The sequence below is a fragment of the Zootermopsis nevadensis genome, unplaced genomic scaffold, assembly GCF_977971745.1.
Source record: "Zootermopsis nevadensis isolate Lab colony 2312 unplaced genomic scaffold, Znev_1.0 Znev_ptg000060l, whole genome shotgun sequence".
NCBI lineage: Eukaryota > Metazoa > Arthropoda > Insecta > Blattodea > Termopsidae > Zootermopsis > Zootermopsis nevadensis.
The window spans coordinates 230,957-254,530 of NW_028259191.1; the positions used below are offsets into that span (position 1 = coordinate 230,957).

Consider the following 23,574-nt stretch of genomic DNA (forward strand, 5'->3'; position numbering starts at 1 on the left):
GTTTTAAAGAAGTAATTGTTTTGTTTGTTTGTTTGTTCCGAAATGTAAATCGATCAATCGATAAGGAATATGAATGATATTTTATTATCTTAATTATAATAAATTTTAAATAAAATTATATTGTGATCAGACGGATTAAAATAAATAATTGATATAATTGTTTTATTTCCATTGTCATAAATATTGTACAGATTTCTTCCAATTTTGGGCTGTGGTCTCCAGAAACCAAGTTTTATTGCTGGAGAGTGGCCATGTTTGAAGAATATTCAGATTTCATATTTATTAGAATGTGGAACAGGAAATCTACCTTTTAGTTTTTAGTTTTCATTTTTATGTTTGATTAGTGGAGTTAGGCTTTGAAATTTTCTATTATGATATATATTTAAAAAATGCTTTTTCATAGGTTAAAAAGCATACATACAGATTATGTGAATTTAAAGTTAAATTTGATAAATTATGCATGGAAATAGTTAAATAAATGGAATGATTGTTAATTTATAAATAATGATAGTTCATCATATAAATTGGAGTATTAAAACATCAGTAGGTCTCACAAGTTCTCTGCAGAATATATTTGTTTTAATTTGGAATGAACATTCTTCTCCATAATTGCAAAATCTGTGAGGTGGCAATTCAGCCCTACTGGCTCTCGTGACTGGACCAAATTATCCCAGGCCGGGAGGTGGTACGGTTGTGGGATGGTAATAGCGGTTAAGCCAAAAAACTTAATAAATGAACCCCCGATTAAACAACAAGGGATATTTAATAAAAATATATATAAATTCAAAAGGAGAACAAACTCCCAAGGCTCAGGCTCCGGTAGGGGGTTACAACCCAAAAAATATCAGACCTATCTGTCTCCAAGCTGAGTCGTTCTCTGCCCGGCGGACACACACACACACAGACTGTCTGCCCTGCTGTCTCATCTGGGTCTCGAAGCCGCCGACTCCAAAGAACTTCGAGAGAGCAGATAGGCTACTCGAGCCATGAGACATGGCTCATCCTCCCCCCCCCAAAAAAAAAAAAGATCCCAGGGCCGGGGTTGTCGTAGTACAGGTGCCGGTAGCTCCGATCACAGGTGACTTCCGGTCTGCTCTAAAGCAGCTCCCAGTCTTCATGCGCGATCCCATTACAGCATCATACGGGTGAGTTTCCTCTCTGGCCCGATCCACCCCTCCTTAAACAACCTGGCCACCCCGGGCTCCCCCCAGGGTGTCCATATTGATACCGAGCTTAGCTGTGGGACACAGAACACCAGAACTCCCAACCTCAAGTCATTTCTCAACACTTAGCCTCTAAGTAGTTGGATTACAGGAGTTCGTCACCACTCCCAGCACGTCGGAGCCCCAGCCCTGGCTTTCAGCTTCGTTGTGGGCACCGAAAGTGCATACGCAGAGTCACGACCGAGTAGACCCCCCCCCCCACCAAAAAAAAAAATGAAAGTGATAGTGGAACCACGGTTCCGGAGAATTTGACGTAAATACGTCTTTACGGAAAGGAAGTTTATATATTGGCTTTATTCTAAATATTCCCTTCATACATGCTGTACAATTGAGATAAGTTTGATTAAGACTTTGCTTATTTAACCTGAATTAGTTACGCTTAAGATGGGTCTGTGGTAGCTGAAATATCTTTTTTTTATTTTTACTATAAAAATTTGTGATTTCGTCGTCATCAATCAACAATGTCAACAGATATTTGTTTATACTCTGCATTGTTGTGTTGGTATAGAAACACAACAATGCCGAGTAAACAAATAACGCTTCACAACAAAGAAATCAAAAAATATCAAGCCAGTCGCATTATCACTGCTCCAGAAGCAGCAGACCGCAATCTTGATTATCGACTGACAGTTGGCTTAAAACATCAGAAAAGCGAAAGAAGACGTCATCAAGTATTTGAAGTACCAACTCCAACAACTTCACAAGGTAAACTGATCCTCATTCGATATATTACGATTACGAAAACTATTATGATCGATTTTAAGACGAAGATTTGCAAGGGTGGGGATGGACGTAGAAAGTTGACTGAACAAGAACAGCGACGTAAAGACGTAGAATATCAGATTAGAGAACGCGCTCCGGAAGGAGCGCCCTGCTCTAGTCTTCTACTATAAAAATTTGTGATTTTCGTTGCCTTCAGGAAATGACGTCTTCAAACAATGTCAACAGATATTTGTTTATACTCTGCATTGTTGTGTTGGTATAGAAACACAACAATGCCGAGTAAACAAATAACGCTTCACAACAAAGAAATCAAAAAATACCAAGCCAGTCGCATTATCACTGCTCTACAAGCAGCACATCGTCTCCGAACAGCGACAGAAAACTATTTAAGAAATGGAGAAAAGTGAGAGAAGGTAATCTGATACTGATAATAATACTCATTCAAGTCAAACTGCTTACGAAAACTGACGCCTCTGTGTTTAAATTATATTTAGGCGATAAATACAATGAAAGGAAGGGGTTAAAAGACTTGAGTAAGACACAAAAAAAACCCTCCGAAGGGGGGGGGGGGGTTAGTTTAGTTTCTTACTCAAGATTTTAACAAATTAATATACAAAAACCTCAGAATTCTAAATTTTAAAAAGAAATGCAAAACTTGCTTTACGTATAGATTATAGCTATACATAAAGCTTAAAAATGTTCAGCAGAGATGAAAGCATCTACGGAATAGTAAGAGTGAGTGAAGAGGTAATATTTCAATGCAGGCTTATACCTTTATATAATAACTTAGACTTTTAACTGTTGGAAGATTATTAAACAACTTGATACCTGTATAGTAGACTCCTTTTTGATATTTAGTAAGGTTAGGATTTGGCACATGGAGATCACGTTTCCATCTTGTATTTAAATTATGTACATCTGTATTTCTTTTAAATTTATCTAAGTTTTCCACCACACATGATAGACAGCAGAGTATAAATTCACTTGCAAGTGGAAGTATATTAAATTTACGAAATAATTTTCTACAAGATACAATGCTTTTGACACCGGCCATTATTCTAATTAATTTGTTTTGCATGTAAAAAGTTGTCAGTGGAACCATGGTTCCGGATAATTTGACGTAAATACGTCACACTTGCTTTACAATCGAGTAAAGTTTGATTAAGACATTGCTTATTTAACTTGAATTAGTTACGCTTAAGATGGGTCTGTGGTAGAAGAATGTAATGTAATGTAATGTAAGGTAACTATGTAGGTAACCATTGTTGTTTATTTGTTGATAAACAGATGACGTTTCCCAGGTAACATATCAATGAAGTTTGACGTTTTCCAGGTAACATATCAATGAAGTTTGACGTTTCCCAGGTAACATATCAATGAAGTTTGACGTTTCCCAGGTAACATAACAATGGTTATGTTACCTAAGAAACTAATTGCTACGTGATCTGTTTACTCGGCATTGTTGTGTTACATTACTGCCGTCAACAATCCGCTTTCGTTATTGCGGAAAGAACTGAGCTGTGAATCGGCTGTAGAATAAGTGCGTCGTAGAATAGATAATTTTGTGCTGGTAAAAACGTTTTAGAATATCACAGGTACTTATCTTATGTAAGAATTATTACATTACATTACATTATAGAGACGTATTTACGTCAGATTCTCCGGAACCGTAGTTCCTCTGTCAACATTTCATATCTTATATTTCTGAATCTGTAGTATTACAGAATCTGAAAAACGTGTACAATGAACACAGAAAAATACGACCTTGAACACATCCGTATGTGTTTTGTATTGTTCACTGAGGTGAACTCTAGAAACTGTGATGGGTGTGTTATAGCTTCATTGCTTAATTTAATTAACAGTAATATAAAAGTGATTTATATATTTTCAATTGTGTGTCTTTTAGATCCCGGTGACAGAAGGTGACGTCTTCAAACAATGGCAACAGATATTTGTTTATACTCTGCATTGTTGTGTTGGTATAGAAACACAACAATGCCGAGTAAACAAATAACGTAATAAATAAACAAATACCAAGCCAGTCGCATGATCACTGCTCTACAAGCAGCACATCGTCTCCGAACAGCGACAGAAAACTATTTAAGAAATGAAGAAAAGTGAGAGAAGACGTACTAACACCAACAAGGTAATCTGATACTGATAAGAATACTCATTCAAGTCATACTGCGCATTCAAGGGTTAAAACACTTGGATAAGACACAAAACTAACCACCCCTTTGGGGGGGGGGGGGTTAGTTTAGTTTCTTACTCAATGGGGAACTTCATACTTATGATTCAATTTAACATTTTAGAGTGATTAATTCAAGGAGTATGAGATGGTTAAGACATGTACCGCACAAAATTTAACAGATTCAATTGACTTTAGGTAGGTGGATGATCTGAACACGACAATGAACCTTAAGAGTTCCATAATATAAAGCAATGATTTTGACGTAAATACGTCTACACGGAAGGGTCATTCGGCGAAAAAGTGTAACGGAGATGTGTAGGATCCGTATCCGTAACGTCGTGTTTGTTTATTTCAGTCGTAATCCAGGGCGAGCCTCAGGTACTGGGCGGGCGACAGGTGGCGGATAGTGATATGAGGGTTAGCTGCGAATAAGGGGCAGTCCCGGACCGAGGCGGCAAGACCGGAGAGCGTGGGAGTGTAGCTGGTGGCAGGCTACACCCATCAAATACCACATGAGCTCAGTGACCCCACTGCCTTGTGGGTAGGGGAGGAATCCCCAAAGGCTAAGGGAAGGAAAACCCTGACAGAAAACCAAGGGTAGAAGGGGCTGCATAGGGATAGAGAAACCAGTCCTTCTAAGGGAAAGAACCCGGAATAAAAACTTATGGAGGACGGGGGGGGGGTGCACATCGGACTACCAACCCAATTCTGGAAGAAGCTCACACACTGAAAGGGCCGTAGTGCTAGAGAAGAAGAGGTTGGAGCAGAAGCGCACATGTAATGAAGAAATTCGAAACTTTCATTTTGTTTGTATGTATTCTTCCTTTGTGTGTGTCTGCGTGCGCGCGCGAGCGTTTGGGTGTGTGTATGTGGCGTGGGGCGTGGGGCGTGTGGGGCCTGGTGTCCTGTCGTGTTGTATCGTGTGGTTTGGTGTGTTGTGTGGTGTGTTCTGCAGTCGTGTCGCGTCGTGTCGTGTCGTCGTGTGCTGTCGTGTCGTGTGGTGTACTGTGGTGTGGGCCGACACCACACGACATGAGACGACGCCACACGAGACGACGCCACACGACACGACGCCACACGACACGACGCCACACGAGAGGACGCCACACGAGACGACGCCACACGAGACGACGCCACACGAGACGACGCCACACGAGACGACGCCACACGAGACGACGCCACACGAGACGACACACCACGCGACACGTCAGCACACCACACGACACGACACTACACGACTGCACACCACACCACACCACACCACACCACACCACACGACAAGACACCACCCCCACACCACGCCCCAGACGCCCCACACGCCACACACACACCCAAGCGCGCGCGCACACGCACACACACACACAGAGGAGGAAGACGTACAAACCTAATGAAAGTTTCGATATTCATTACATGTCCTTCTTCTTCTTCTTTACCACTACGGCCCTTTCAGTGTGTCAGCTTCTTCCAGAATTGGGTTCTTAGCCCGATGTCCAACCCCCATAGTCCTCCAGAAGTTTTTATTCCCGGTTCTTTCCCTTAGAAGGATTGGTTTCTCTTTTCCTATGCAGCCCCTTCAACCCTTGGTTTTCTGTCAGGGTTTTCCTTCCCTGTTTTAAAGAAGTAATTGTTTTGTTTGTTTGTTTGTTCCGAAATGTAAATCGATCAATCGATAAGGAATATGAATGATATTTTATTATCTTAATTATAATAAATTTTAAATAAAATTATATTGTGATCAGACGGATTAAAATAAATAATTGATATAATTGTTTTATTTCCATTGTCATAAATATTGTACAGATTTCTTCCAATTTTGGGCTGTGGTCTCCAGAAACCAAGTTTTATTGCTGGAGAGTGGCCATGTTTGAAGAATATTCAGATTTCATATTTATTAGAATGTGGAACAGGAAATCTACCTTTTAGTTTTTAGTTTTCATTTTTATGTTTGATTAGTGGAGTTAGGCTTTGAAATTTTCTATTATGATATATATTTAAAAAATGCTTTTTCATAGGTTAAAAAGCATACATACAGATTATGTGAATTTAAAGTTAAATTTGATAAATTATGCATGGAAATAGTTAAATAAATGGAATGATTGTTAATTTATAAATAATGATAGTTCATCATATAAATTGGAGTATTAAAACATCAGTAGGTCTCACAAGTTCTCTGCAGAATATATTTGTTTTAATTTGGAATGAACATTCTTCTCCATAATTGCAAAATCTGTGAGGTGGCAATTCAGCCCTACTGGCTCTCGTGACTGGACCAAATTATCCCAGGCCGGGAGGTGGTACGGTTGTGGGATGGTAATAGCGGTTAAGCCAAAAAACTTAATAAATGAACCCCCGATTAAACAACAAGGGATATTTAATAAAAATATATATAAATTCAAAAGGAGAACAAACTCCCAAGGCTCAGGCTCCGGTAGGGGGTTACAACCCAAAAAATATCAGACCTATCTGTCTCCAAGCTGAGTCGTTCTCTGCCCGGCGGACACACACACACACAGACTGTCTGCCCTGCTGTCTCATCTGGGTCTCGAAGCCGCCGACTCCAAAGAACTTCGAGAGAGCAGATAGGCTACTCGAGCCATGAGACATGGCTCATCCTCCCCCCCCCTCCAAAAAATGCTCCCTGGGCCGGGGTTGTCGTAGTACAGGTGCCGGTAGCTCCGATCACAGGTGACTTCCGGTCTGCTCTAAAGCAGCTCCCAGTCTTCATGCGCGATCCCATTACAGCATCATACGGGTGAGTTTCCTCTCTGGCCCGATCCACCCCTCCTTAAACAACCTGGCCACCCCGGGCTCCCCCCAGGGTGTCCATATTGATACCGAGCTTAGCTGTGGGACACAGAACACCAGAACTCCCAACCTCAAGTCATTTCTCAACACTTAGCCTCTAAGTAGTTGGATTACAGGAGTTCGTCACCACTCCCAGCACGTCGGAGCCCCAGCCCTGGCTTTCAGCTTCGTTGTGGGCACCGAAAGTGCATACGCAGAGTCACGACCGAGTAGACAACCCCCCCACCCCCACAAAAAAAAAAATGAAAGTGATAGTGGAACCACGGTTCCGGAGAATTTGACGTAAATACGTCTTTACGGAAAGGAAGTTTATATATTGGCTTTATTCTAAATATTCCCTTCATACATGCTGTACAATTGAGATAAGTTTGATTAAGACTTTGCTTATTTAACCTGAATTAGTTACGCTTAAGATGGGTCTGTGGTAGCTGAAATATCTTTTTTTTATTTTTACTATAAAAATTTGTGATTTCGTCGTCATCAATCAACAATGTCAACAGATATTTGTTTATACTCTGCATTGTTGTGTTGGTATAGAAACACAACAATGCCGAGTAAACAAATAACGCTTCACAACAAAGAAATCAAAAAATATCAAACCAGTCGCATTATCACTGCTCCAGAAGCAGCAGACCGCAATCTTGATTATCGACTGACAGTTGGCTTAAAACATCAGAAAAGCGAAAGAAGACGTCATCAAGTATTTGAAGTACCAACTCCAACAACTTCACAAGGTAAACTGATCCTCATTCGATATATTACGATTACGAAAACTATTATGATCGATTTTAAGACGAAGATTTGCAAGGGTGGGGATGGACGTAGAAAGTTGACTGAACAAGAACAGCGACGTAAAGACGTAGAATATCAGATTAGAGAACGCGCTCCGGAAGGAGCGCCCTGCTCTAGTCTTCTACTATAAAAATTTGTGATTTTCGTTGCCTTCAGGAAATGACGTCTTCAAACAATGTCAACAGATATTTGTTTATACTCTGCATTGTTGTGTTGGTATAGAAACACAACAATGCCGAGTAAACAAATAACGCTTCACAACAAAGAAATCAAAAAATACCAAGCCAGTCGCATTATCACTGCTCTACAAGCAGCACATCGTCTCCGAACAGCGACAGAAAACTATTTAAGAAATGGAGAAAAGTGAGAGAAGGTAATCTGATACTGATAATAATACTCATTCAAGTCAAACTGCTTACGAAAACTGACGCCTCTGTGTTTAAATTATATTTAGGCGATAAATACAATGAAAGGAAGGGGTTAAAAGACTTGAGTAAGACACAAAAAAAACCCTCCGAAGGGGGGGGGGGGTTAGTTTAGTTTCTTACTCAAGATTTTAACAAATTAATATACAAAAACCTCAGAATTTTAAATTTTAAAAAGAAATGCAAAACTTGCTTTACGTATAGATTATAGCTATACATAAAGCTTAAAAATGTTCAGCAGAGATGAAAGCATCTACGGAATAGTAAGAGTGAGTGAAGAGGTAATATTTCAATGCAGGCTTATACCTTTATATAATAACTTAGACTTTTAACTGTTGGAAGATTATTAAACAACTTGATACCTGTATAGTAGACTCCTTTTTGATATTTAGTAAGGTTAGGATTTGGCACATAGAGATCACGTTTCCATCTTGTATTTAAATTATGTACATCTGTATTTCTTTTAAATTTATCTAAGTTTTCCACCACACATGATAGACAGCAGAGTATAAATTCACTTGCAAGTGGAAGTATATTAAATTTACGAAATAATTTTCTACAAGATACCCTGCTTTTGACACCGGCCATTATTCTAATTAATTTGTTTTGCATGTAAAAAGTTGTCAGTGGAACCATGGTTCCGGATAATTTGACGTAAATACGTCACACTTGCTTTACAATCGAGTAAAGTTTGATTAAGACATTGCTTATTTAACTTGAATTAGTTACGCTTAAGATGGGTCTGTGGTAGATGAATGTAATGTAATGTAATGTAAGGTAACTATGTAGGTAACCATTGTTGTTTATTTGTTGATAAACAGATGACGTTTCCCAGGTAACATATCAATGAAGTTTGACGTTTTCCAGGTAACATATCAATGAAGTTTGACGTTTCCCAGGTAACATATCAATGAAGTTTGACGTTTCCCAGGTAACATAACAATGGTTATGTTACCTAAGAAACTAATTGCTACGTGATCTGTTTACTCGGCATTGTTGTGTTACATTACTGCCGTCAACAATCCGCTTTCGTTATTGCGGAAAGAACTGAGCTGTGAATCGGCTGTAGAATAAGTGCGTCGTAGAATAGATAATTTTGTGCTGGTAAAAACGTTTTAGAATATCACAGGTACTTATCTTATGTAAGAATTATTACATTACATTACATTATAGAGACGTATTTACGTCAGATTCTCCGGAACCGTAGTTCCTCTGTCAACATTTCATATCTTATATTTCTGAATCTGTAGTATTACAGAATCTGAAAAACGTGTACAATGAACACAGAAAAATACGACCTTGAACACATCCGTATGTGTTTTGTATTGTTCACTGAGGTGAACTCTAGAAACTGTGATGGGTGTGTTATAGCTTCATTGCTTAATTTAATTAACAGTAATATAAAAGTGATTTATATACTTTCAATTGTGTGTCTTTTAGATCCCGGTGACAGAAGGTGACGTCTTCAAACAATGGCAACAGATATTTGTTTATACTCTGCATTGTTGTGTTGGTATAGAAACACAACAATGCCGAGTAAACAAATAACGTAACAAATAAACAAATACCAAGCCAGTCGCATGATCACTGCTCTACAAGCAGCACATCGTCTCCGAACAGCGACAGAAAACTATTTAAGAAATGAAGAATAGTGAGAGAAGACGTACTAACACCAACAAGGTAATCTGATACTGATAAGAATACTCATTCAAGTCATACTGCGCATTCAAGGGTTAAAACACTTGGATAAGACACAAAACTAACCACCCTTTGGGGGGGGGTTAGTTTAGTTTCTTACTCAATGGGGAACTTCATACTTATGATTCAATTTAACATTTTAGAGTGATTAATTCAAGGAGTATGAGATGGTTGAGACATGTACCGCACAAAATTTAACAGATTCAATTGACTTTAGGTAGGTGGATGATCTGAACACGACAATGAACCTTAAGAGTTCCATAATATAAAGCAATGATTTTGACGTAAATACGTCTACACGGAAGGGTCATTCGGCGAAAAAGTGTAACGGAGATGTGTAGGATCCGTATCCGTAACGTCGTGTTTGTTTATTTCAGTCGTAATCCAGGGCGAGCCTCAGGTACTGGGCGGGCGACAGGTGGCGGATAGTGATATGAGGGTTAGCTGCGAATAAGGGGCAGTCCCGGACCGAGGCGGCAAGACCGGAGAGCGTGGGAGTGTAGCTGGTGGCAGGCTACACCCATCAAATACCACATGAGCTCAGTGCCCCCACTGCCTTGTGGGTAGGGGAGGAATCCCCAAAGGCTAAGGGAAGGAAAACCCTGACAGAAAACCAAGGGTAGAAGGGGCTGCATAGGGATAGAGAAACCAGTCCTTCTAAGGGAAAGAACCCGGAATAAAAACTTATGGAGGACGGTGGGGGGGTGCACATCGGACTACCAACCCAATTCTGGCAGAAGCTCACACACTGAAAGGGCCGTAGTGCTAGAGAAGAAGAGGTTGGAGCAGAAGCGCACATGTAATGAAGAAATTCGAAACTTTCATTTTGTTTGTATGTATTCTTCCTTTGTGTGTGTCTGCGTGCGCGCGCGAGCGTTTGGGTGTGTGTATGTGGCGTGGGGCGTGGGGCGTGTGGGGCCTGGTGTCCTGTCGTGTTGTATCGTGTGGTTTGGTGTGTTGTGTGGTGTGTTCTGCAGTCGTGTCGCGTCGTGTCGTGTCGTCGTGTGCTGTCGTGTCGTGTGGTGTACTGTGGTGTGGGCCGACACCACACGACACGAGACGACGCCACACGAGACGACGCCACACGAGACGACGCCACACGACACGACGCCACACGACAGGACGCCACACGACACGACGCCACACGAGAGGACGCCACACGAGACGACGCCACACGAGACGACGCCACACGAGACGACGCCACACGAGACGACGCCACACGAGACGACGCCACACGAGACGACGCCACACGAGACGACACACCACGCGACACGTCAGCACACCACACGACACGACACCACACGACTGCACACCACACCACACCACACCACACCACACCACACGACAAGACACCACCCCCACACCACGCCCGACGCCCCACACGCCACACACACACCCAAGCGCGCGCGCACACGCACACACACACACAGAGGAGGAAGACGTACAAACCTAATGAAAGTTTCGATATTCATTACATGTCCTTCTTCTTCTTCTTTACCACTACGGCCCTTTCAGTGTGTCAGCTTCTTCCAGAATTGGGTTCTTAGCCCGATGTCCAACCCCCATAGTCCTCCAGAAGTTTTTATTCCGGGTTCTTTCCCTTAGAAGGATTGGTTTCTCTTTTCCTATGCAGCCCCTTCAACCCTTGGTTTTCTGTCAGGGTTTTCCTTCCCTGTTTTAAAGAAGTAATTGTTTTGTTTGTTTGTTTGTTCCGAAATGTAAATCGATCAATCGATAAGGAATATGAATGATATTTTATTATCTTAATTATAATAAATTTTAAATAAAATTATATTGTGATCAGACGGATTAAAATAAATAATTGATATAATTGTTTTATTTCCATTGTCATAAATATTGTACAGATTTCTTCCAATTTTGGGCTGTGGTCTCCAGAAACCAAGTTTTATTGCTGGAGAGTGGCCATGTTTGAAGAATATTCAGATTTCATATTTATTAGAATGTGGAACAGGAAATCTACCTTTTAGTTTTTAGTTTTCATTTTTATGTTTGATTAGTGGAGTTAGGCTTTGAAATTTTCTATTATGATATATATTTAAAAAATGCTTTTTCATAGGTTAAAAAGCATACATACAGATTATGTGAATTTAAAGTTAAATTTGATAAATTATGCATGGAAATAGTTAAATAAATGGAATGATTGTTAATTTATAAATAATGATAGTTCATCATATAAATTGGAGTATTAAAACATCAGTAGGTCTCACAAGTTCTCTGCAGAATATATTTGTTTTAATTTGGAATGAACATTCTTCTCCATAATTGCAAAATCTGTGAGGTGGCAATTCAGCCCTACTGGCTCTCGTGACTGGACCAAATTATCCCAGGCCGGGAGGTGGTACGGTTGTGGGATGGTAATAGCGGTTAAGCCAAAAAACTTAATAAATGAACCCCCGATTAAACAACAAGGGATATTTAATAAAAATATATATAAATTCAAAAGGAGAACAAACTCCCAAGGCTCAGGCTCCGGTAGGGGGTTACAACCCAAAAAATATCAGACCTATCTGTCTCCAAGCTGAGTCGTTCTCTGCCCGGCGGACACACACACACACAGACTGTCTGCCCTGCTGTCTCATCTGGGTCTCGAAGCCGCCGACTCCAAAGAACTTCGAGAGAGCAGATAGGCTACTCGAGCCATGAGACATGGCTCATCCTCCCCCCCCCTCCAAAAAATGCTCCCTGGGCCGGGGTTGTCGTAGTACAGGTGCCGGTAGCTCCGATCACAGGTGACTTCCGGTCTGCTCTAAAGCAGCTCCCAGTCTTCATGCGCGATCCCATTACAGCATCATACGGGTGAGTTTCCTCTCTGGCCCGATCCACCCCTCCTTAAACAACCTGGCCACCCCGGGCTCCCCCCAGGGTGTCCATATTGATACCGAGCTTAGCTGTGGGACACAGAACACCAGAACTCCCAACCTCAAGTCATTTCTCAACACTTAGCCTCTAAGTAGTTGGATTACAGGAGTTCGTCACCACTCCCAGCACGTCGGAGCCCCAGCCCTGGCTTTCAGCTTCGTTGTGGGCACCGAAAGTGCATACGCAGAGTCACGACCGAGTAGACAACCCCCCCACCCCCACAAAAAAAAAAATGAAAGTGATAGTGGAACCACGGTTCCGGAGAATTTGACGTAAATACGTCTTTACGGAAAGGAAGTTTATATATTGGCTTTATTCTAAATATTCCCTTCATACATGCTGTACAATTGAGATAAGTTTGATTAAGACTTTGCTTATTTAACCTGAATTAGTTACGCTTAAGATGGGTCTGTGGTAGCTGAAATATCTTTTTTTTATTTTTACTATAAAAATTTGTGATTTCGTCGTCATCAATCAACAATGTCAACAGATATTTGTTTATACTCTGCATTGTTGTGTTGGTATAGAAACACAACAATGCCGAGTAAACAAATAACGCTTCACAACAAAGAAATCAAAAAATATCAAGCCAGTCGCATTATCACTGCTCCAGAAGCAGCAGACCGCAATCTTGATTATCGACTGACAGTTGGCTTAAAACATCAGAAAAGCGAAAGAAGACGTCATCAAGTATTTGAAGTACCAACTCCAACAACTTCACAAGGTAAACTGATCCTCATTCGATATATTACGATTACGAAAACTATTATGATCGATTTTAAGACGAAGATTTGCAAGGGTGGGGATGGACGTAGAAAGTTGACTGAACAAGAACAGCGACGTAAAGACGTAGAATATCAGATTAGAGAACGCGCTCCGGAAGGAGCGCCCTGCTCTAGTCTTCTACTATAAAAATTTGTGATTTTCGTTGCCTTCAGGAAATGACGTCTTCAAACAATGTCAACAGATATTTGTTTATACTCTGCATTGTTGTGTTGGTATAGAAACACAACAATGCCGAGTAAACAAATAACGCTTCACAACAAAGAAATCAAAAAATACCAAGCCAGTCGCATTATCACTGCTCTACAAGCAGCACATCGTCTCCGAACAGCGACAGAAAACTATTTAAGAAATGGAGAAAAGTGAGAGAAGGTAATCTGATACTGATAATAATACTCATTCAAGTCAAACTGCTTACGAAAACTGACGCCTCTGTGTTTAAATTATATTTAGGCGATAAATACAATGAAAGGAAGGGGTTAAAAGACTTGAGTAAGACACAAAAAAAACCCTCCGAAGGGGGGGGGGGGTTAGTTTAGTTTCTTACTCAAGATTTTAACAAATTAATATACAAAAACCTCAGAATTTTAAATTTTAAAAAGAAATGCAAAACTTGCTTTACGTATAGATTATAGCTATACATAAAGCTTAAAAATGTTCAGCAGAGATGAAAGCATCTACGGAATAGTAAGAGTGAGTGAAGAGGTAATATTTCAATGCAGGCTTATACCTTTATATAATAACTTAGACTTTTAACTGTTGGAAGATTATTAAACAACTTGATACCTGTATAGTAGACTCCTTTTTGATATTTAGTAAGGTTAGGATTTGGCACATAGAGATCACGTTTCCATCTTGTATTTAAATTATGTACATCTGTATTTCTTTTAAATTTATCTAAGTTTTCCACCACACATGATAGACAGCAGAGTATAAATTCACTTGCAAGTGGAAGTATATTAAATTTACGAAATAATTTTCTACAAGATACCCTGCTTTTGACACCGGCCATTATTCTAATTAATTTGTTTTGCATGTAAAAAGTTGTCAGTGGAACCATGGTTCCGGATAATTTGACGTAAATACGTCACACTTGCTTTACAATCGAGTAAAGTTTGATTAAGACATTGCTTATTTAACTTGAATTAGTTACGCTTAAGATGGGTCTGTGGTAGATGAATGTAATGTAATGTAATGTAAGGTAACTATGTAGGTAACCATTGTTGTTTATTTGTTGATAAACAGATGACGTTTCCCAGGTAACATATCAATGAAGTTTGACGTTTTCCAGGTAACATATCAATGAAGTTTGACGTTTCCCAGGTAACATATCAATGAAGTTTGACGTTTCCCAGGTAACATAACAATGGTTATGTTACCTAAGAAACTAATTGCTACGTGATCTGTTTACTCGGCATTGTTGTGTTACATTACTGCCGTCAACAATCCGCTTTCGTTATTGCGGAAAGAACTGAGCTGTGAATCGGCTGTAGAATAAGTGCGTCGTAGAATAGATAATTTTGTGCTGGTAAAAACGTTTTAGAATATCACAGGTACTTATCTTATGTAAGAATTATTACATTACATTACATTATAGAGACGTATTTACGTCAGATTCTCCGGAACCGTAGTTCCTCTGTCAACATTTCATATCTTATATTTCTGAATCTGTAGTATTACAGAATCTGAAAAACGTGTACAATGAACACAGAAAAATACGACCTTGAACACATCCGTATGTGTTTTGTATTGTTCACTGAGGTGAACTCTAGAAACTGTGATGGGTGTGTTATAGCTTCATTGCTTAATTTAATTAACAGTAATATAAAAGTGATTTATATACTTTCAATTGTGTGTCTTTTAGATCCCGGTGACAGAAGGTGACGTCTTCAAACAATGGCAACAGATATTTGTTTATACTCTGCATTGTTGTGTTGGTATAGAAACACAACAATGCCGAGTAAACAAATAACGTAACAAATAAACAAATACCAAGCCAGTCGCATGATCACTGCTCTACAAGCAGCACATCGTCTCCGAACAGCGACAGAAAACTATTTAAGAAATGAAGAATAGTGAGAGAAGACGTACTAACACCAACAAGGTAATCTGATACTGATAAGAATACTCATTCAAGTCATACTGCGCATTCAAGGGTTAAAACACTTGGATAAGACACAAAACTAACCACCCTTTGGGGGGGGGTTAGTTTAGTTTCTTACTCAATGGGGAACTTCATACTTATGATTCAATTTAACATTTTAGAGTGATTAATTCAAGGAGTATGAGATGGTTGAGACATGTACCGCACAAAATTTAACAGATTCAATTGACTTTAGGTAGGTGGATGATCTGAACACGACAATGAACCTTAAGAGTTCCATAATATAAAGCAATGATTTTGACGTAAATACGTCTACACGGAAGGGTCATTCGGCGAAAAAGTGTAACGGAGATGTGTAGGATCCGTATCCGTAACGTCGTGTTTGTTTATTTCAGTCGTAATCCAGGGCGAGCCTCAGGTACTGGGCGGGCGACAGGTGGCGGATAGTGATATGAGGGTTAGCTGCGAATAAGGGGCAGTCCCGGACCGAGGCGGCAAGACCGGAGAGCGTGGGAGTGTAGCTGGTGGCAGGCTACACCCATCAAATACCACATGAGCTCAGTGCCCCCACTGCCTTGTGGGTAGGGGAGGAATCCCCAAAGGCTAAGGGAAGGAAAACCCTGACAGAAAACCAAGGGTAGAAGGGGCTGCATAGGGATAGAGAAACCAGTCCTTCTAAGGGAAAGAACCCGGAATAAAAACTTATGGAGGACGGTGGGGGGGTGCACATCGGACTACCAACCCAATTCTGGAAGAAGCTCACACACTGAAAGGGCCGTAGTGCTAGAGAAGAAGAGGTTGGAGCAGAAGCGCACATGTAATGAAGAAATTCGAAACTTTCATTTTGTTTGTATGTATTCTTCCTTTGTGTGTGTCTGCGTGCGCGCGCGAGCGTTTGGGTGTGTGTATGTGGCGTGGGGCGTGGGGCGTGTGGGGCCTGGTGTCCTGTCGTGTTGTATCGTGTGGTTTGGTGTGTTGTGTGGTGTGTTCTGCAGTCGTGTCGCGTCGTGTCGTGTCGTCGTGTGCTGTCGTGTCGTGTGGTGTACTGTGGTGTGGGCCGACACCACACGACACGAGACGACGCCACACGAGACGACGCCACACGAGACGACGCCACACGACACGACGCCACACGACAGGACGCCACACGACACGACGCCACACGAGAGGACGCCACACGAGACGACGCCACACGAGACGACGCCACACGAGACGACGCCACACGAGACGACGCCACACGAGACGACACACCACGCGACACGTCAGCACACCACACGACACGACACCACACGACTGCACACCACACCACACCACACCACACCACACCACACGACAAGACACCACCCCCACACCACGCCCCAGACGCCCCACACGCCACACACACACCCAAGCGCGCGCGCACACGCACACACACACACAGAGGAGGAAGACGTACAAACCTAATGAAAGTTTCGATATTCATTACATGTCCTTCTTCTTCTTCTTTACCACTACGGCCCTTTCAGTGTGTCAGCTTCTTCCAGAATTGGGTTCTTAGCCCGATGTCCAACCCCCATAGTCCTCCAGAAGTTTTTATTCCGGGTTCTTTCCCTTAGAAGGATTGGTTTCTCTTTTCCTATGCAGCCCCTTCAACCCTTGGTTTTCTGTCAGGGTCTTCCTTCCCTGTTTTAAAGAAGTAATTGTTTTGTTTGTTTGTTTGTTCCGAAATGTAAATCGATCAATCGATAAGGAATATGAATGATATTTTATTATCTTAATTATAATAAATTTTAAATAAAATTATATTGTGATCAGACGGATTAAAATAAATAATTGATATAATTGTTTTATTTCCATTGTCATAAATATTGTACAGATTTCTTCCAATTTTGGGCTGTGGTCTCCAGAAACCAAGTTTTATTGCTGGAGAGTGGCCATGTTTGAAGAATATTCAGATTTCATATTTATTAGAATGTGGAACAGGAAATCTACCTTTTAGTTTTTAGTTTTCATTTTTATGTTTGATTAGTGGAGTTAGGCTTTGAAATTTTCTATTATGATATATATTTAAAAAATGCTTTTTCATAGGTTAAAAAGCATACATACAGATTATGTGAATTTAAAGTTAAATTTGATAAATTATGCATGGAAATAGTTAAATAAATGGAATGATTGTTAATTTATAAATAATGATAGTTCATCATATAAATTGGAGTATTAAAACATCAGTAGGTCTCACAAGTTCTCTGCAGAATATATTTGTTTTAATTTGGAATGAACATTCTTCTCCATAATTGCAAAATCTGTGAGGTGGCAATTCAGCCCTACTGGCTCTCGTGACTGGACCAAATTATCCCAGGCCGGGAGGTGGTACGGTTGTGGGATGGTAATAGCGGTTAAGCCAAAAAACTTAATAAATGAACCCCCGATTAAACAACAAGGGATATTTAATAAAAATATATATAAATTCAAAAGGAGAACAAACTCCCAAGGCTCAGGCTCCGGTAGGGGGTTACAACCCAAAAAATATCAGACCTATCTGTCTCCAAGCTGAGTCGTTCTCTGCCCGGCGGACACACACACACACAGACTGTCTGCCCTGCTGTCTCATCTGGGTCTCGAAGCCGCCGACTCCAAAGAACTTCGAGAGAGCAGATAGGCTACTCGAGCCATGAGACATGGCTCATCCTCCCCCCCCCCCCAAAAAAAAAAGATCCCAGGGCCGGGGTTGTCGTAGTACAGGTGCCGGTAGCTCCGATCACAGGTGACTTCCGGTCTGCTCTAAAGCAGCTCCCAGTCTTCATGCGCGATCCCATTACAGCATCATACGGGTGAGTTTCCTCTCTGGCCCGATCCACCCCTCCTTAAACAACCTGGCCACCCCGGGCTCCCCCCAGGGTGTCCATATTGATACCGAGCTTAGCTGTGGGACACAGAACACCAGAACTCCCAACCTCAAGTCATTTCTCAACACTTAGCCTCTAAGTAGTTGGATTACAGGAGTTCGTCACCACTCCCAGCACGTCGGAGCCCCAGCCCTGGCTTTCAGCTTCGTTGTGGGCACCGAAAGTGCATACGCAGAGTCACGACCGAGTAGACAACCCCCCCACCCCCACAAAAAAAAAAATGAAAGTGATAGTGGAACCACGGTTCCGGAGAATTTGACGTAAATACGTCTTTACGGAAAGGAAGTTTATATATTGGCTTTATTCTAAATATTCCCTTCATACATGCTGTACAATTGAGATAAGTTTGATTAAGACTTTGCTTATTTAACCTGAATTAGTTACGCTTAAGATGGGTCTGTGGTAGCTGAAATATCTTTTTTTTATTTTTACTATAAAAATTTGTGATTTCGTCGTCATCAATCAACAATGTCAACAGATATTTGTTTATACTCTGCATTGTTGTGTTGGTATAGAAACACAACAATGCCGAGTAAACAAATAACGCTTCACAACAAAGAAATCAAAAAATATCAAACCAGTCGCATTATCACTGCTCCAGAAGCAGCAGACCGCAATCTTGATTATCGACTGACAGTTGGCTTAAAACATCAGAAAAGCGAAAGAAGACGTCATCAAGTATTTGAAGTACCAACTCCAACAACTTCACAAGGTAAACTGATCCTCATTCGATATATTACGATTACGAAAACTATTATGATCGATTTTAAGACGAAGATTTGCAAGGGTGGGGATGGACGTAGAAAGTTGACTGAACAAGAACAGCGACGTAAAGACGTAGAATATCAGATTAGAGAACGCGCTCCGGAAGGAGCGCCCTGCTCTAGTCTTCTACTATAAAAATTTGTGATTTTCGTTGCCTTCAGGAAATGACGTCTTCAAACAATGTCAACAGATATTTGTTTATACTCTGCATTGTTGTGTTGGTATAGAAACACAACAATGCCGAGTAAACAAATAACGCTTCACAACAAAGAAATCAAAAAATACCAAGCCAGTCGCATTATCACTGCTCTACAAGCAGCACATCGTCTCCGAACAGCGACAGAAAACTATTTAAGAAATGGAGAAAAGTGAGAGAAGGTAATCTGATACTGATAATAATACTCATTCAAGTCAAACTGCTTACGAAAACTGACGCCTCTGTGTTTAAATTATATTTAGGCGATAAATACAATGAAAGGAAGGGGTTAAAAGACTTGAGTAAGACACAAAAAAAACCCTCCGAAGGGGGGGGGGTTAGTTTAGTTTCTTACTCAAGATTTTAACAAATTAATATACAAAAACCTCAGAATTTTAAATTTTAAAAAGAAATGCAAAACTTGCTTTACGTATAGATTATAGCTATACATAAAGCTTAAAAATGTTCAGCAGAGATGAAAGCATCTACGGAATAGTAAGAGTGAGTGAAGAGGTAATATTTCAATGCAGGCTTATACCTTTATATAATAACTTAGACTTTTAACTGTTGGAAGATTATTAAACAACTTGATACCTGTATAGTAGACTCCTTTTTGATATTTAGTAAGGTTAGGATTTGGCACATAGAGATCACGTTTCCATCTTGTATTTAAATTATGTACATCTGTATTTCTTTTAAATTTATCTAAGTTTTCCACCACACATGATAGACAGCAGAGTATAAATTCACTTGCAAGTGGAAGTATATTAAATTTACGAAATAATTTTCTACAAGATACCCTGCTTTTGACACCGGCCATTATTCTAATTAATTTGTTTTGCATGTAAAAAGTTGTCAGTGGAACCATGGTTCCGGATAATTTGACGTAAATACGTCACACTTGCTTTACAATCGAGTAAAGTTTGATTAAGACATTGCTTATTTAACTTGAATTAGTTACGCTTAAGATGGGTCTGTGGTAGATGAATGTAATGTAATGTAATGTAAGGTAACTATGTAGGTAACCATTGTTGTTTATTTGTTGATAAACAGATGACGTTTCCCAGGTAACATATCAATGAAGTTTGACGTTTTCCAGGTAACATATCAATGAAGTTTGACGTTTCCCAGGTAACATATCAATGAAGTTTGACGTTTCCCAGGTAACATAACAATGGTTATGTTACCTAAGAAACTAATTGCTACGTGATCTGTTTACTCGGCATTGTTGTGTTACATTACTGCCGTCAACAATCCGCTTTCGTTATTGCGGAAAGAACTGAGCTGTGAATCGGCTGTAGAATAAGTGCGTCGTAGAATAGATAATTTTGTGCTGGTAAAAACGTTTTAGAATATCACAGGTACTTATCTTATGTAAGAATTATTACATTACATTACATTATAGAGACGTATTTACGTCAGATTCTCCGGAACCGTAGTTCCTCTGTCAACATTTCATATCTTATATTTCTGAATCTGTAGTATTACAGAATCTGAAAAACGTGTACAATGAACACAGAAAAATACGACCTTGAACACATCCGTATGTGTTTTGTATTGTTCACTGAGGTGAACTCTAGAAACTGTGATGGGTGTGTTATAGCTTCATTGCTTAATTTAATTAACAGTAATATAAAAGTGATTTATATATTTTCAATTGTGTGTCTTTTAGATCCCGGTGACAGAAGGTGACGTCTTCAAACAATGGCAACAGATATTTGTTTATACTCTGCATTGTTGTGTTGGTATAGAAACACAACAATGCCGAGTAAACAAATAACGTAATAAATAAACAAATACCAAGCCAGTCGCATGATCACTGCTCTACAAGCAGCACATCGTCTCCGAACAGCGACAGAAAACTATTTAAGAAATGAAGAAAAGTGAGAGAAGACGTACTAACACCAACAAGGTAATCTGATACTGATAAGAATACTCATTCAAGTCATACTGCGCATTCAAGGGTTAAAACACTTGGATAAGACACAAAACTAACCACCCCTTTGGGGGGGGGGGGGTTAGTTTAGTTTCTTACTCAATGGGGAACTTCATACTTATGATTCAATTTAACATTTTAGAGTGATTAATTCAAGGAGTATGAGATGGTTAAGACATGTACCGCACAAAATTTAACAGATTCAATTGACTTTAGGTAGGTGGATGATCTGAACACGACAATGAACCTTAAGAGTTCCATAATATAAAGCAATGATTTTGACGTAAATACGTCTACACGGAAGGGTCATTCGGCGAAAAAGTGTAACGGAGATGTGTAGGATCCGTATCCGTAACGTCGTGTTTGTTTATTTCAGTCGTAATCCAGGGCGAGCCTCAGGTACTGGGCGGGCGACAGGTGGCGGATAGTGATATGAGGGTTAGCTGCGAATAAGGGGCAGTCCCGGACCGAGGCGGCAAGACCGGAGAGCGTGGGAGTGTAGCTGGTGGCAGGCTACACCCATCAAATACCACATGAGCTCAGTGCCCCCACTGCCTTGTGGGTAGGGGAGGAATCCCCAAAGGCTAAGGGAAGGAAAACCCTGACAGAAAACCAAGGGTAGAAGGGGCTGCATAGGGATAGAGAAACCAGTCCTTCTAAGGGAAAGAACCCGGAATAAAAACTTATGGAGGACGGTGGGGGGGGTGCACATCGGACTACCAACCCAATTCTGGAAGAAGCTCACACACTGAAAGGGCCGTAGTGCTAGAGAAGAAGAGGTTGGAGCAGAAGCGCACATGTAATGAAGAAATTCGAAACTTTCATTTTGTTTGTATGTATTCTTCCTTTGTGTGTGTCTGCGTGCGCGCGCGAGCGTTTGGGTGTGTGTATGTGGCGTGGGGCGTGGGGCGTGTGGGGCCTGGTGTCCTGTCGTGTTGTATCGTGTGGTTTGGTGTGTTGTGTGGTGTGTTCTGCAGTCGTGTCGCGTCGTGTCGTGTCGTCGTGTGCTGTCGTGTCGTGTGGTGTACTGTGGTGTGGGCCGACACCACACGACACGAGACGACGCCACACGAGACGACGCCACACGACACGACGCCACACGAGAGGACGCCACACGAGACGACGCCACACGAGACGACGCCACACGAGACGACGCCACACGAGACGACGCCACACGAGACGACGCCACACGAGACGACGCCACACGAGACGACACACCACGCGACACGTCAGCACACCACACGACACGACACTACACGACTGCACACCACACCACACCACACCACACCACACCACACGACAAGACACCACCCCCACACCACGCCCCAGACGCCCCACACGCCACACACACACCCAAGCGCGCGCGCACACGCACACACACACACAGAGGAGGAAGACGTACAAACCTAATGAAAGTTTCGATATTCATACATGTCCTTCTTCTTCTTCTTTACCACTACGGCCCTTTCAGTGTGTCAGCTTCTTCCAGAATTGGGTTCTTAGCCCGATGTCCAACCCCCATAGTCCTCCAGAAGTTTTTATTCCGGGTTCTTTCCCTTAGAAGGATTGGTTTCTCTTTTCCTATGCAGCCCCTTCAACCCTTGGTTTTCTGTCAGGGTTTTCCTTCCCTGTTTTAAAGAAGTAATTGTTTTGTTTGTTTGTTTGTTCCGAAATGTAAATCGATCAATCGATAAGGAATATGAATGATATTTTATTATCTTAATTATAATAAATTTTAAATAAAATTATATTGTGATCAGACGGATTAAAATAAATAATTGATATAATTGTTTTATTTCCATTGTCATAAATATTGTACAGATTTCTTCCAATTTTGGGCTGTGGTCTCCAGAAACCAAGTTTTATTGCTGGAGAGTGGCCATGTTTGAAGAATATTCAGATTTCATATTTATTAGAATGTGGAACAGGAAATCTACCTTTTAGTTTTTAGTTTTCATTTTTATGTTTGATTAGTGGAGTTAGGCTTTGAAATTTTCTATTATGATATATATTTAAAAAATGCTTTTTCATAGGTTAAAAAGCATACATACAGATTATGTGAATTTAAAGTTAAATTTGATAAATTATGCATGGAAATAGTTAAATAAATGGAATGATTGTTAATTTATAAATAATGATAGTTCATCATATAAATTGGAGTATTAAAA

The 23,574-nt window shown here is 40.6% G+C and overlaps 1 protein-coding gene and 4 pseudogenes across 7 annotated transcripts in view; all 5 read right to left on the minus strand.

Annotated features, from left to right (window-relative positions):
• Positions 1–23,574, minus strand: part of LOC147871278 (uncharacterized) — a 172,649-nt gene that overhangs the window by 84,718 nt on the left and 64,357 nt on the right. The window lies entirely within an intron of this gene.
• Positions 1,075–1,335, minus strand: LOC147871287 (signal recognition particle RNA; annotated as a pseudogene).
• On the minus strand, positions 6,819–7,079 carry LOC147871288 (signal recognition particle RNA; annotated as a pseudogene).
• On the minus strand, positions 12,604–12,864 carry LOC147871289 (signal recognition particle RNA; annotated as a pseudogene).
• On the minus strand, positions 18,364–18,624 carry LOC147871290 (signal recognition particle RNA; annotated as a pseudogene).